The sequence below is a fragment of the Parus major genome, chromosome 1 (genome assembly GCF_001522545.3).
Source record: "Parus major isolate Abel chromosome 1, Parus_major1.1, whole genome shotgun sequence".
Classification (NCBI taxonomy): domain Eukaryota; kingdom Metazoa; phylum Chordata; class Aves; order Passeriformes; family Paridae; genus Parus; species Parus major.
This window is the reverse complement of record NC_031768.1, coordinates 45,913,110-45,927,672: the sequence shown is the minus strand read 5'-3', so window position 1 is coordinate 45,927,672 and position 14,563 is coordinate 45,913,110.

Sequence of the window (14,563 nt, the reverse complement as noted above, 5' to 3'; positions counted from 1 at the left end):
TTGATGTCAATACAGTTTAGAAGAAAAAGGTAAAGACATTTGAAGGTAGTGTTCAATTTTTATTGTGAAAGAAAAGGAGAATTTCATTCCTGCATAGTCAAGGAAATACAGACCAAAAAGAGATAAGCACTAAAGAGGCTTTCTGAATGCATTAGTACATAGGTTGCAAATTTTACTACACTATTAACACAAATTTTTATCATATAAAGAAAGAGCACAGAAATATGCTGATGAGAGTAATGAAGATATATAACTTAAAAGAATATTCTGTTTGTCATTGTTGTTTGTATCTGAAAATAAATAAAGCTATAATTTTTTATCTCAATCATAGGAGAAATAAAACATCAGTGTTGTAATTGAGCTTGATCTAACTAGGCTCGCAGTAACACTAAAACAAATTGTATGACATAGGCTCAGTTAGACTGTGTATAAAGTGCTTTTTACATACTCTTATGTGAAGTACAAGAATAAGTACTATTTCACTGTCATATGATAGATACTTAAATTAGGGGTTTTGAAGACTTTACTTGTAAAGTTCAGAAAATATTCATAACATAACTATAACTACTGTCACCAATCCATCACAACTACCCATTCATGGAGCTCCTTTCCTGTTTGAGAACCAGTTCCTGGGCAAGCTGGCAAAAATCACAGGATTTGATGCACCTACGTTTATGTCCTCTAAGTTACATTACAATCTTAATATATACCTTTTTTATAAATATCTCCCCCTGACAAGGCCATCTAAATTTAATCAGTAGTCTAACTTCACTTCAAAATTATTTAGAAGAAAAATATAAAGTTTATACTAAGTAAGATGTTGCCAATATTTTTTCAAGTTATGTCATTGCTATGTAGGCAGTGACAATCTTTCCCCCAAGAAACCAGATTCATATTCTTTACTGCCTAAGTTTTGACAAACTAGTAAAATATCACAACCTATCTAAGCTCGTAGACATCCATTTTCCAGTCAAGATAATTAGGGCTGTCAAATATTCTGCTGCCAAGGGACTCAAGTCTAGAGGATTATTTGTGTCTGTGTTTCAGTCTTTCATCTTAAGCTGTCAATATACAGAACTCATCAATGTCAGTGTCAGAATATAGAACCAATATTTTTGGCAAGGCAAACACCTGTAGCTTAATATGTATGTGTTATAGACTGTCAACTTTTTCACAGTCTTGCAATTTTGAGATTGCTTTTAAGGTAACACTGAAAATAAACAGACAATTGGAAAATATATCATATTCAAAGGAAAATATTTCTTACATACCTTGTAATTATCTTTTATGAATTTCAGATATCTGCAGTGTCTTTTTGCTATTAAAGTAATTCACTGGGAAAAAGAACAAAAAGCAAAAATCTGTCTTGAACTAAGTCTTTTGACATAATAATGAAACTAAGTACTGAAGAATGTGGAAGAAAAGTTATTCAGATAAAATGATGTGTAAACAAGTGACAGAATGCTGTAAAGTCATGCAAATTTGGGGTAAATTTCTCGGAAAGACCTCTATAGAGTATTATCTAAGCTTTGGTCAACCTAGCATTCATGTTAGCTACATTTCAGGATACAAGAAGGATTTTGTGAAATCTTCCATAACCAACTACTCTGTAGAAAAAGCTATGATTTCATCTGTCTGTACTGAAATTTTTAAGAAAAATCTAAACAAATTTATTTGTCCTAGTTGATTTGGAATAATCAGTTGGAATAATAATGGGAGAAGTTCCACGCATATCTTTAGGTACTGGAAGGACTTCCTGAAGCCTTGCTTAAGTAAGCCATGAATTGGAGTACTCCTTTACTTCTCTGAGAATTTTGATTTGATGTTTGGTCAAAAACAAAACAATGGGAAAATATATAGAGATATTTAGAACACATCAGATCTTTTCCTAGCTAGTCTCATTCAGTAAAGAAACTACACTGTGAAATATTGCACTCTCTTTTTATCTCTTCCCATTAGAATATCATGCTTTTATATTTTCTCTTTCCCCCAATTTCATGTGAGAACAACATAAGACAGAAACAAAACTAAAATATGCATTTATTATCCCAGACATCTTTGTTCAGAGAAGCTTAACAGTACAGCATTGAGTGACCTTGCCTGTATTTTCTTATAGATTAGCACATCCAGAATTAAACTAGTGTAGTTAATAGCTCACAGGAATCTATGCTCACAAATACAGACTCTAGACATGTCCAATGCAATAATTTCTTTCACTTACATAGACATTGATACTCTCAGTTAGACCAGCAGCTCAATCTCTGCTCCATGCAGAGGAAATGGCCTGAACGTGCAAGTGAAATGGATTGCCAATGTGTTTCAATTTGCAGCATTGAATGCCTGCTGGCAGAGTGAGCACAAGGAACGTTAAAAGGCAGAGCACAGGAATGCTCATTAGGGGGGGATGAGAAGATATAAACTGGTCACATATTCCTAGTAGTATCTATAAAAAATACTCTGCTAAATGTTATATCTTTGGAAAGCATGGACAGAGATTTTATTTTATTTTATTTTAAATGCTTACCAAAAAAAAAAAAAAAAAATAATAAAAAAAAAAAAAAAAAAGTAATACTTTATTATTCCCTCCTGCTGAAGATAAACATTCACATAAGTCTGCATATAACACCTCAAATGATGTTTTTCTTAAGCCAAAGTGTAGAATTAAATGGATTTTTAGGTCAAAAGTGAAGGATTTTCTAGTGATTAAGGAATTTAATCTAATATTTAGCAAAATTGGATTTGACTCCCAACTCTGCTGTAAACTCCTTATATTACACAGGCACCTAGGGCTAATTTTTCAAAGCTAATTGAGCATGTAAAGACACATATATGTTAGTGGGATTTTCATAAATGTCTGATATATTTGTACCGCCAACTTACTTACAGTTTTAGATAGAAAGCTATCTAAATATCTGAGCCTTAACCACCTCCTTCCCTCCTGTGTTCTCAGTTCTGCTGCCTGTGAGGGTATAAAAACAAAAGATAGATGTTTACAGAGAGGCAGGAGAAGAAATGCATTCAGCATTTAGAAGTGGTCAATATACAGTACTGGGAGCTGTACATGTTAACTAGCATAACTGATTTTAGTCATAAACCACCTCAAAAGGTTATATGCAGAACTTACTGTTTCCATCTGCAACCACAAAATGTCATCTGTCAGGAGAAGGAAACCTGAGCAGTATAATGGTCTCTCTGATACAAGCATGCTTGAGGGTCTGTTGCTTTATTTCTGCCTTTTCTTCCAGGAGTTTCTGATACTTCTATTGTGCACATTACTAACTAAATTAGTTGATTTTAGTGAAGAAAATATGTCTTTAGTGAACAAGAGTAGGAAATATTTGTACCAGTCTCCCAAATACTGTGAGGGAATCTGTAAGTACCTAGAGACATGACAGCACCTGCTGTGCTCACTCCTTTTTTTGCCTGTTCCACTTCTTTTTTTACTCTTTTTTTTACTAGAGCTGCTGCAAGTACTCTGCCTTTTTCTCATCCCATTAAAAAATCCCAAAGCAAACCAAACCCCAAATAGAAAGTGATCATTGTACTTAGGACTAAGTATGGTCATGATCTTTTCTTGGTCTTTTTTTCATCATAGTGTTACTGGGTCCTGTGGCATAGTAGAAGTTTTGGAAGAAGGGGAAGAAATCTGCCTATATCCAGTAGGCAGACTGAGATTTATTGAATAATATCAAAAGACAATGGGCAAAACATTTATGGGCATATGCACATGTACATTAAAAAATACTTACTATAAGCTATGTATCCATTATCTCTCTACAAATCTTTTCTCATGTGAGACCTCAGCTTTTCTGGAGTTAAAAAAAAAATAAATCAAAATTAAATTCTAATTATTCTAATTATTTACTGTTTATTAAAATTAATATAATATGCAATATATCTTACCTTATAGCAGAGAAAATACATTGTATCTAATTTTCCTTCAGTAATGACAAAATAACAGAGCATCCACCACTAACTGAATGAAAAAAGATAACAGTGGAAAAGAATGATATGATCTTTATACAGCAAGAGGCACAGTGTTCTTTCCTTTTTTCAGCAAGATTCCCTACTCACTTTGGAGACAAAAGTTCCTAGATATAAACACCATAAGAAACCTGTGGGAGACATGTCAAAAACATTCACTTTCAAATAACAGTATCCCTTCTCTAATTGTATTGTGCTTAACTGGAGTTTGAAATTATTATAAAATATTATATATAAAATATATTACATTATATTAAAATACAAATAAATATATTTTCTGTTACTTGTGGAAAAAACAAAACAAAACAAAATCCAACAAAATCAAAACAGCACAATAAAAATAAGATAGAAGCAAATCTACCCCTCTTTGGTAAACCACAAGCTACACTGGTGAGCTGACATGGCAAGTCTAGATGGATATTTTCTCATTTATTTTATTAATGAAAATATCTTCTTCTGTGACAGGTGCAAAGTATAAGATTTAAATAATTGATAAAACTTCTTCTCTAAATGTTCCTCAAGATACTATCCTGTGTCAAAAGGTTATATTCATGTCCAACATTTCATATGCTAAATTATTTCACTATGGCCTTTTTTTCAGTTTTGCATTCCTCCCTAGAGTGTGATGTTTCTGATAAGTAGCTTGTTCAGAATTTCAACAATATGCATGTACGTGCATTTTAAAATACAATTACACATAGGGTAACTTCTTAAGCATGCTCTGAACCAAGTTCAGTAATACTGTGACACAGTTCATGAAGGCTTGATTCTTTTGACAGACTCATTTCAGTCGTGCAGACAGAGGTATCTGGTGCAATACAAGCTCCCAGAGAGTCTCCATGTGAAATGTTTGGCCTCCAGAACAGCATGGATTATCGAACTGTGTATGTGCCACAAAATGCCTGCAAATTCTTTGAGGATGTCTCAGATGGCCTCAGAATGTCAAATAATACAGAATATTTGGTTGGTACAATTAAATTGAGCCCAGAGTATCTGTTCCCAGTGAAAGCACTGTAGGATTTTGTAGACATTTTACCTTTGACAGTATACCCACATTTGCATACAAATTTAAGTAGGGCACTTTACTGACTTATCCATGTCTTGTTTTGTATTCATCTCGCTTTATATCATCCATGTTAAAGTACAGCCTGTACTGTAAAGTATTCTTTTACTGCCTAGGCTTTGCAGTCTCCCTGTTGTTAATGGAAAAACATAAGTGCATCTTCACTAATTTAGACATATCTATTTATACTGAATAAATTCCATTGTGAAGGTGCCTACAACTCCTAACAAATGACAAATGTTCTAAAGATTCAAAAGCTAGCTCACAACTACCTTTTAGGTAAATGAAGCTCGGTGATATTAATTGAACCACTGATGCATGAAACAAAAGCTTTCAGAAATAATAGTAATGATCATGGGAAGGCATATGAAGGGCCAGAATAATATTTAATTTTTTAACTTGCTGTAAGTCTTCCTGAAGGTCTGATTTTTGGACACCTGCTCACATGTACGTAATTCCTACTTTACATTAGAGTTGCAACGATAAATAACCCAATAAATAGAAAAAAATTAAATAGTCTTCTGCTCTGAAAATTTATTATTTTTAGTGCAGAGGGGTTTGACAAAATGACAAAAGTCATTGAAGCTGAGAGGAAACTGTGGAAATTGTCTAGTTGAACCCCTCTGCTGAAAGCATATTGAGGCAAGGTAAATTGACCCAAGCTGTGTCAAATTAGGGACTGAGTATCTAATGGGTTAGAGACTCCAACTCTCCAGTCAACATGCTCCAGCACTTAGTAACCCTCATAGTAAAAATATTATTATCTCACATTGAAGTGGTATTTCCTGCATTTCAGTTTGTTCCCATGTCCTCTTGTCTCTTAACTGGACACTAGTGGGAAGGTCTGACTCTGTTTTCTTTACTCCCACCCCCAGGTATTTAAACACAGTGATAAGTGATATTAAACACCCACAGTTTCCCCTCACATCACACATGCTGCAAGACCTAAATCATGTTCCTGACCCATTGCTGGGCTCGCTCCTGTCTATACAGGTCTTGCTTGTAGTGGGGAGCCAAGGCCTGCACCCAGGAGTTCACATGTGGCCTCAACAGAGCAGGATAGAAGAGAAAGATTATCTTCCTTGACCTACTGATGATGGTTTTTATTAGTGCAGCCCAGAATACTATTAGCCACCTTTGCTGCAGCTGTGATTTATTTGTAGCAGTGGAGGAATTCACTTGCAATATTCTGCTTTGCATACAGAGTAAAATTATGAGTTATGGAGTTTTGGGTTTGATATTTTCTTTTTTCTATTTTACTGAAGTAGGTTTTATCATAAAATTAAATAAATAATTTGCTTAAAAAAAAAATTGACTTGTCAATTAGGATTTATCCATTGTCAAATGGATATAATTATCCATTATATTAACAATTAATTGATAAAAAATAGCTATTAGCAATGCTTTACAGAAAACAATGCAATTGAAAAAGACAATGCAAATAATTCATGATGTCTTTGATTTAACCCGGGATGTAAATTAATAGTTCACACAATTTACCTTACTTGCACACATTATTGGTTCATTAGCATCTGAATGATGATTCATAAAAACTCTTCACCCAACAGCTTTCCTAATTTATCTACACAGCTGTGCTATGCTTTTTGTGAACAGAAAACCATTTTATGCTATATATAGAGGTGAATTAATGTCTTTCCATACAATGTTTGATCCTCATCTTTTTGAGCACATCATCAAAAATTCCAATAGTTCATATAATTAGTCAAAAATATCATGCAGTAAGATGCCACCCCGTATCCATATTTTCAGAAATATACATTAAAATGTATGAAGCAGCTTAAAAAATAAAAACAGGAATCAATGTTGGATGTTAATAAATAGGCGTTATTATGAAAGATTTGGGGAATATTCTTTATTTTACTGTGGATTAGATGGATTAGGGGAGAATGGAGTGTCTTAGATAGAACTGGATGCTTTTATTATCACTGTCCTAGATGATATGAAAATAATTATTGAAGTTTAAGTTTAGATTATCAAAAAATTTCTATCTCTTTTAATAAGGAAAGCCAAAAGTCAAAAATCACTTCATAATATGTGCTCATTACTAGATATGAATGAAATAAAGAACCATTAGCATTTTTTAACAGATTATTGCCATTTAACTACTAGTACAGGAAGCTGTATAATAGTAGAGGAGGATTCTATTGTCTGTAATAGGTAAAAACAAACAAACAGACCAAATGAAAAAAAAACCCACAGAACAGAGGACTAAATGTCCCTGTGGAAAAGTAAATTTAACTCCAGTTGCAATTATGGTTCATTTACAACACAGAGAATACAAGTACCTAGAATAAAAGGTCATGTTATTTTTTTCATACAAATTAACTGTTAATATTATTGACACTGGTACTAAGCTTACATGGTAAAATAATGTTTTTGATTTTTATTACATCATCCAATTTTCCGTGCAAAATCTTGTATGCTGCTTATGACTATCTCTCTTTTATTATTTGTTCATATTAGAGTATAAAAGTATGCTCACACTTGCAATATTTTAAAATAAAAATCCCAGAAATTAGTTAGGAAATTACATAATCTTTTGTGAAATTCATATTTCTGAAATAACTGAGAAAGTGGATTTCAGGTCCATATAGAAAGCTTGCAGTGTTTGCTAGGGAGACATTGTCTGAGCTAAAATTATTGAATTCAGACATCTTAGATGACATTTGGCTTTTTCAATCTTTAATCCCTTCCATTTAATTCATTTCCTGTAACATTAGTGAGATAAATATAGTTACAGGAACATCTCAGTTTGCACTTTAATTACCCATTTACAGCACTGTTTCTTTTACTGTTTTGGCCTTTCAATAGTGAAAAAAAATAATAGTTCAACAGCTAATTGAATGTTAATTCCTAGATCATTCTGTGTTTGGTAGGCTTTTTAGCTGCTTAAACAGACTGCCCATTTGCCATAAAGTTTAATTTCCCCACTTTTGAATTTTTTAGGTACTATGGTTTGCTATTTTGTTAAAAGTAGGGAAAAATGTTAGACTCCATAAAAAGCAGAAAATAAAATAATTTTTGAAACTTTGCACTGTTGGGATTGAACAAGGAGGGAGCAGGTCAAGTAGGATATATCCATCTCTTAAGAAACTAGACCCTGGTCATACTGTACAGATATGGAAATAGTAGTGATTAAAATAATTCAACTTTTGACTTCTATTGAATAATAGTTTATGAAAGAAATTAATAGATTAAAATCTTGAAGAAGAAAAATAGGTATTTAAAAGAATAGCATGTAGCAGGATTTAGAGGTAAAAATTAAATCAGAAATATAATCAAAATAAGAAAAAAATTAAAACAAAATTCTAGAAAAATATAAATATAATTCACAATCAAATTTATTTAAAGGATGTATTATATTTTGATTGTTTATTATTTTTCATTTATTATTGTATGACTTACAGTCCAGGACTAATTTATTAGCACTAATGAATTTAGATTTGTAATATTCCAATAAAACAGTGACCTTTACAGTATTATGTTCTCTCCCATGCATTTTCAAATCTTATTTTACTTTACACGTATTTAATCTCAGTCTGTATAAAGTTTTACAAAATAATCAAACTTTATTAAGACAGTGATGGCTTCTTCAACTGTAAACACGTAAAAATATGTCGGGGGGTTTTTCTTAAGCAGTTCTCTATTTTCGCTATAATATTTTCATTTAAAATTGAAGAAAAAGTCGTGTATATATATATATATTATTCATTGAATCAAGTTTGAATTTTTTCTTGATTGATGCATGAAAGCTGTATACCTTTGGAACATTCTTGGTTTGATTCATCTTCAGTCTGTCCTAAAAGAAGAAAAAGATTCTCCATTGTTTACCTTGCAAAAGGAAAGTCAAAAGACAAAGTAGTTACTGAATGAGACAGAAAACTAATCTCTATATGTATTAAAAGAAATCCAAATGTTCCAACTCATAAATTTATTAAATAAGAGCAACTTATTTTTCTTATGACTAATAAATTGTAATACCGTACACAATAACACTAACTCTCCTAAATAATTGCTTGCTAACTTTTATTTGTCTTGTAAATATTTGTTGTCAGATTTAACCTAAAGATGTTTTTTAAATTCAAATTCATATATTTTAGAATACGGGTCTGCCTATTTTTTGTCTGTCTGTTTGTTTTTTCCCATGGTGCCTGAATGTAGATATTTATGCCAAGTTTAAAAGCAATTGTCTGAGGCACTGACTCAGCACACACCTGAGGTTTAGCTAACTAAACAAGACAGGAGAAGCTGCCAGACATAAAATGAGAAATAGCTGGAAGTCATAAATAAAAGAGTGAGAAGTTTACAAGAGTTATGGATAACACTCCAAGGTACTGAGCGGGTGGCTAAGGGAGAGGTTTGAGAGAAATGGCCAAACAGCCCTGGACCTTCTGGAGAGCAGCAAGGCAAGCAGTGCCTCAGTGGCTCCAGCTGTTACACTGCATAAGGAAGGTTTATCTAGGTACCAGCACTAGATAAACTAAATTTGGGCAAAGTTGGAATTAATGGACTGCTTATTTGGGAATAGAAAAGAGCAAAGAAGGAGAAATATTAAGAGGCAATAGACTGTAAGGTACAGAATCAGGAGAAGGAATGGTAAGATACTGTCGTGATTTAACCCCAGCCAGTAACCAAGTACTAAACAGCTACTGACTCAGTCTCCCACCAGTGGAGTGGAGGAGAGAATAGAATAATTAAGGGTAGAAAACTCATGTGTTGAGATATAGACAATTTAATAGGGAGTGCAAAAGCTGCACACATAAGGTAAGCAGCAGGGCCCCATCACGTGCAATGGTTACTCAGGAAGACAAATACCATCGCTCCAACATTCCCCTTAATCTTCCTTCCTCATCCCAGTTTATATGCTGAGTATGAGTCATATGGTATGGAACATCCCTGTTGAGTCAGCTGTCCCAGCTGGGTCTCCTCCCAACCTTCCATGCATCTCCAATCCCCTCACCAGTGTTGCAGCACAGAAAGAAGAAAAGGCCTTGGCTCTGGGTAAGCCCTGCTCAGCAATAAAAGAAATAAAAAAATTATGTATTATCAAGCCTGTTTTCAGCACAAATCCAAAACACAGCCCTATACACCCACTGTGAAGAAATTAACTCTAGACCAGCCAAAATCAGCATAATTTAAATCAGATGACTGGGGCTACTTGGGGATCCCTGACAACCATTCCTGTCTTACACCTGATCACTGCAATCTAAATCAGAATAATAACCTAAAATTTTGTCTCTGACTGTACAATATGCTTCAAATTATCTTCTAGGGCCAGGGTGATCCAGTGTACTTTCTCTAGCTAGAAGGACCAGACAAACTGAACATCCTGATAGTAGTGTCTATGTGCCTGATTTAGGCCAGATGCCAACAGCATCTGCCCATTCCTTCTGGATATCTTACATGAAATATGCTGGGAAATAAAACAAACATTGAGATGTTTATACATAGCATTGTCATAAGAACAGTCTGTGCAACTAGCATAGCTTTTGTATTTTAATCTCCCAAAGGAAATGGTAATTACAAATCCTATTTCAAATATTCACAGTAAGATCAAATACTGTTTTTTATCATATTATCTTGTTAAATTATTAGCTCTGGATTCATGCTATAAAATATGCATAATATATAGCAATACTAACTGCTGTTAAATTGCCCCATGTGTAAACTATGAGAGTAATTTCCCCAAAAAAGAAAAGTACTGAGGGGCAGCTTTTTAGCATGAGGAAATAGCTATAGAGCCCTTTTGAAAATAAAGATGAGAGAAGTATATCAGTGTAACTAATAGTATGGAGTGCTAGATTTTTTATTTTTGTTTTGTGAAAAAATCCATGATATTTGACTGAAAGTATTGAAATTGATAGCCACCACTATATCTCATTAGTTTTGGGTTTTTTTTATTCTTGTGAAGATCTAAAGGAAATTCTGTGCCACAACTGCTTTTCCAGGTAAGACTGGATTTATTTCAGTATATTGAACCTATGGGAGCTTACATTAGAAATATTGCACTTGAAAGCCCCCTTAATTTCCAAGCAAAACTGACATTCTAAACAAAATTCAGCTTCTGTTATAATTGGTTTTGGTTTTTGGTGCTTTATTTGTCTATTTTATTGTTGTTGTAGTCTGGATTTTTTTCTGTTGTTTTTGTTTTTGTTTTGTTTTTTGAGGTTCTTTGTGGTTTTTTGGTTTTTTGTTTGGGTTTTTGTTTTTAGAGGTTTTTTATGTATTTTTGGGGGTTTTGGGTTATTTGCATGTTTGCTTGTTTTTTCCCCAACTTTCTTCTGAAGCTTTGGGAAACAGTATTATATGAACCCTATTTTTTCCACTCTAATGCTCAAATCCCCATAACACCAGAACAAAAGACTTTAATCACAATTCCTATAGCACCTGCACAAGAAATATCAAAGTGAAGTTTAAATTTAAAAATACATATTTATTTTGACAGCTTTCTGAACTGGGGACAGGAGTTATTTTTTTTTTTTTTTGAGGGTAGAATATTACCTGTTCCTGTTTCATGTAAGAAGGAAAGAAACTCATGAAGATCCTAAAACAAAGGGTTGATTTAATAAATCAAATACAGAAAAAGTAATTTACTGTGTAGACATAGATGTTTTTGATTTTTAAAAAAAATTTGGATCATAAATAAAATAAGTTTTTCCCTTTTTTATGGTTAATATCTGTGACATATTGTACACTGCACACTGATACCTCACAGAGATTATTGTCTACATAAAGGAAGCATAGACCACATATGAAAATAGAGTACATTATAAAAAAACAAGGAGGTAGGGGGGTTGTCCAAACAGTCTGTAAAACCTCTGTTTATATGTCTAAGAAAACTTTTTCTATATTTGACTTGAAACAACAGGAATTCTCCTCAAATTCTCATTCTTCCAAGGTCAATTATACACTTTTTCAAAGAACATATTTGTCTGAATAGTGGATTTAGTGATAACAAATATTCTACTGCCTATCATAATACTTGAAAAGTGTACTTTAGCTCCATCCCTCTATTTGATTTTGCTACTGTAAGCTAGCAAAAACCAGCTGCTTTGTTTATACACTACATCAAGGAAAAGCTGTGAGTTGATCTGGGTGTTCAATTTAAGCACTAGTCACTAGTGAAAGTCAGGGGACGCTAATGAGCTCAGTTTCATTCTGAAGGATAGATTTATTATTATTATTATTATTATTATTATTATTATTATTATTATTATTATTATTATTATTATTATTATTATTATATTTTATGTATTACACAGAATTTTGATCATACTTTTTAAGAGTAATCTGGTCATGAGTATATTTAAGACTTTGTGTGGATTGCATAAGGATTGATAGAACATAAATTGTTTCTGGGTGAATATGGACTATTGCTTACTGCACGTTGCCATGTACAATCTCAAAAGGAGATGGAAATGTAGAGGTGATGCCAGATCTTCTCCCCCTACATAAGACAGAAAGACTGTCTGTCTTTATGAGACCATACTGTTTCTTCTGAAAGAATATCAAAAATGTCTGTGCTGAGAAACTCAACAGCTGGAAACTCTCTGAAACTGAATGTCAGCAGTCAAAATCTCCCCCATGTGCCTTCTGGGGTATTGTTCTCTGCATGAGAACTTAAAAAAAGTTTTTGCCTTAAAGCACAGTAGTTAGTCCTTGTTCCAGTATTTGCAGCCTGCCTATTGCCAGCAGCAAATATGATGCTCTGAAAGTCCCAAGTAAGAAAAATTGATTGCAGTGATTACAGGAGCTACTACTCAAAAAAAACCCAAAACAATTTAACATTTGGAAAATTAAATATAGAGGTTTTCACCCAGGCAGTGCAGCTTACTACTCTTAGGCTAACATTTTAGTATAAATGTCAAGCTCTTGAGCTCTATATATTTGTCGAAGCTAGAGATAGGAGAAAAGCTAACTGATAAAAAGAGCATGGGAATGAGAAATGGATTTTGTGGGGTGGCAGTAAAGAAATTTGATATTGAATCAATTATTCTTTTCCAAATTATACCAAAGTGCAAAGAGATCCATCAAATGATGGGGATGTTTTAATAGCACCTTCATCTGTACCTTCAGTTTCAAAGCACTTTGGAAAAGAACAGATGGAAATACAGTCTGAAAGCAGGTAAGTATATATTTTTGGAATTTAAAGCACAGACTTAAAAAAAAATAGAAACATGAAGGTGATTTAAATATGTTCATAGCCAACTAAATTTTTGATAAACAACTGCATTTATTTAGAAATTACATATGTCCATATTATTGAACTTGTAAATTAGAAAAATAAATATTATATACTTTGTCTTGGCTAATGAGTTGGACTGTCACCGTAAGATTAAATTAAATTATTAGAAAGAAGAATAAGGAAAATATTTTTTGCCTTGAAAGTAAAAATTATTCTTTTGCAAAGCTTAGGCACATAAATATTGAGGGATTATATGATCACAGTTATGAGTACAATCAGAGACTAAGTACTAACCAGAGGAAAAATAACATAGTATAGAACAAAACAGTGGGAGTCATTTCCCCAGCAATCTCTCTGTTGAATTGGAGAGATATGAATTTGTTTCATGGACTGTCAGATGTTCAGGGACACAGATTTTGTGATGAGTGGCTGAGGGAACAGGGGGTGTTAAGCCTGGAGAAAAGGAGGTTCATGAGAGACCTTTTCCCTCTCTACTAACTACCAGAAAGGAGGTTGTAGTGAGGTGGAACTCCTTCTCATCTCTCAGGTAAAAAGTGACAGGACAAGAGGAGACAGTCTCAGCTTGCCCCCAGGGGCATTTAGACTGGATATCAAGTAAAAAATTCTTCTCTGAAAGGGTGGTCAGGCATTGGAACAGTTTGCTCAGGGAAGCGATGATATCACTGTCTCTGGAAGTGTTACAAACCCCAAGTGGATGTAGCGCTTAGGGACACAGTTTAATGGTGGACATGCCGGTAGGAGATTAATGGTTGGATTTCACGATCTTAGAGGCTTTTCCCAACTTTTCTCAATTTTTGTTTTAGCTATGATTCTATGGCCATTACATTGCACAGAGTGTTAAAGAACCCAATTTCAGATTACACCAAGTGAAGTTTTTTCTGGTTATGTTTTTTACATGAGTTCTACTTTACCATTTTATGTCAAGATATATGTGAGAAAGTTACCTGTATATTAGAAAACTAATGCAGCATAGACTTCATGTATTAAAGATGTGACCCAAATAAACATCATAAATTTATAACAGAAGAATCAGTGGGTAAGAAGATATTTCTAATTTGGGGATGTTATCTTTCCATTAGCAGCCAGAGTATTTACTATTTTTACCTATATTATCAGCATGGGCTGAAAATACTGCCCTTTCTGATATTAATTTTTTGTGTGTGTGATTGATTTATAAGACATAAAATGTGAAAATAAGGTTATGCATCTTATTTTTTATAAGTATTTCCTTTTATTTATTAAAAATATATATACTTAAATACATGGGAAATAAACCCCTTTCACTAATA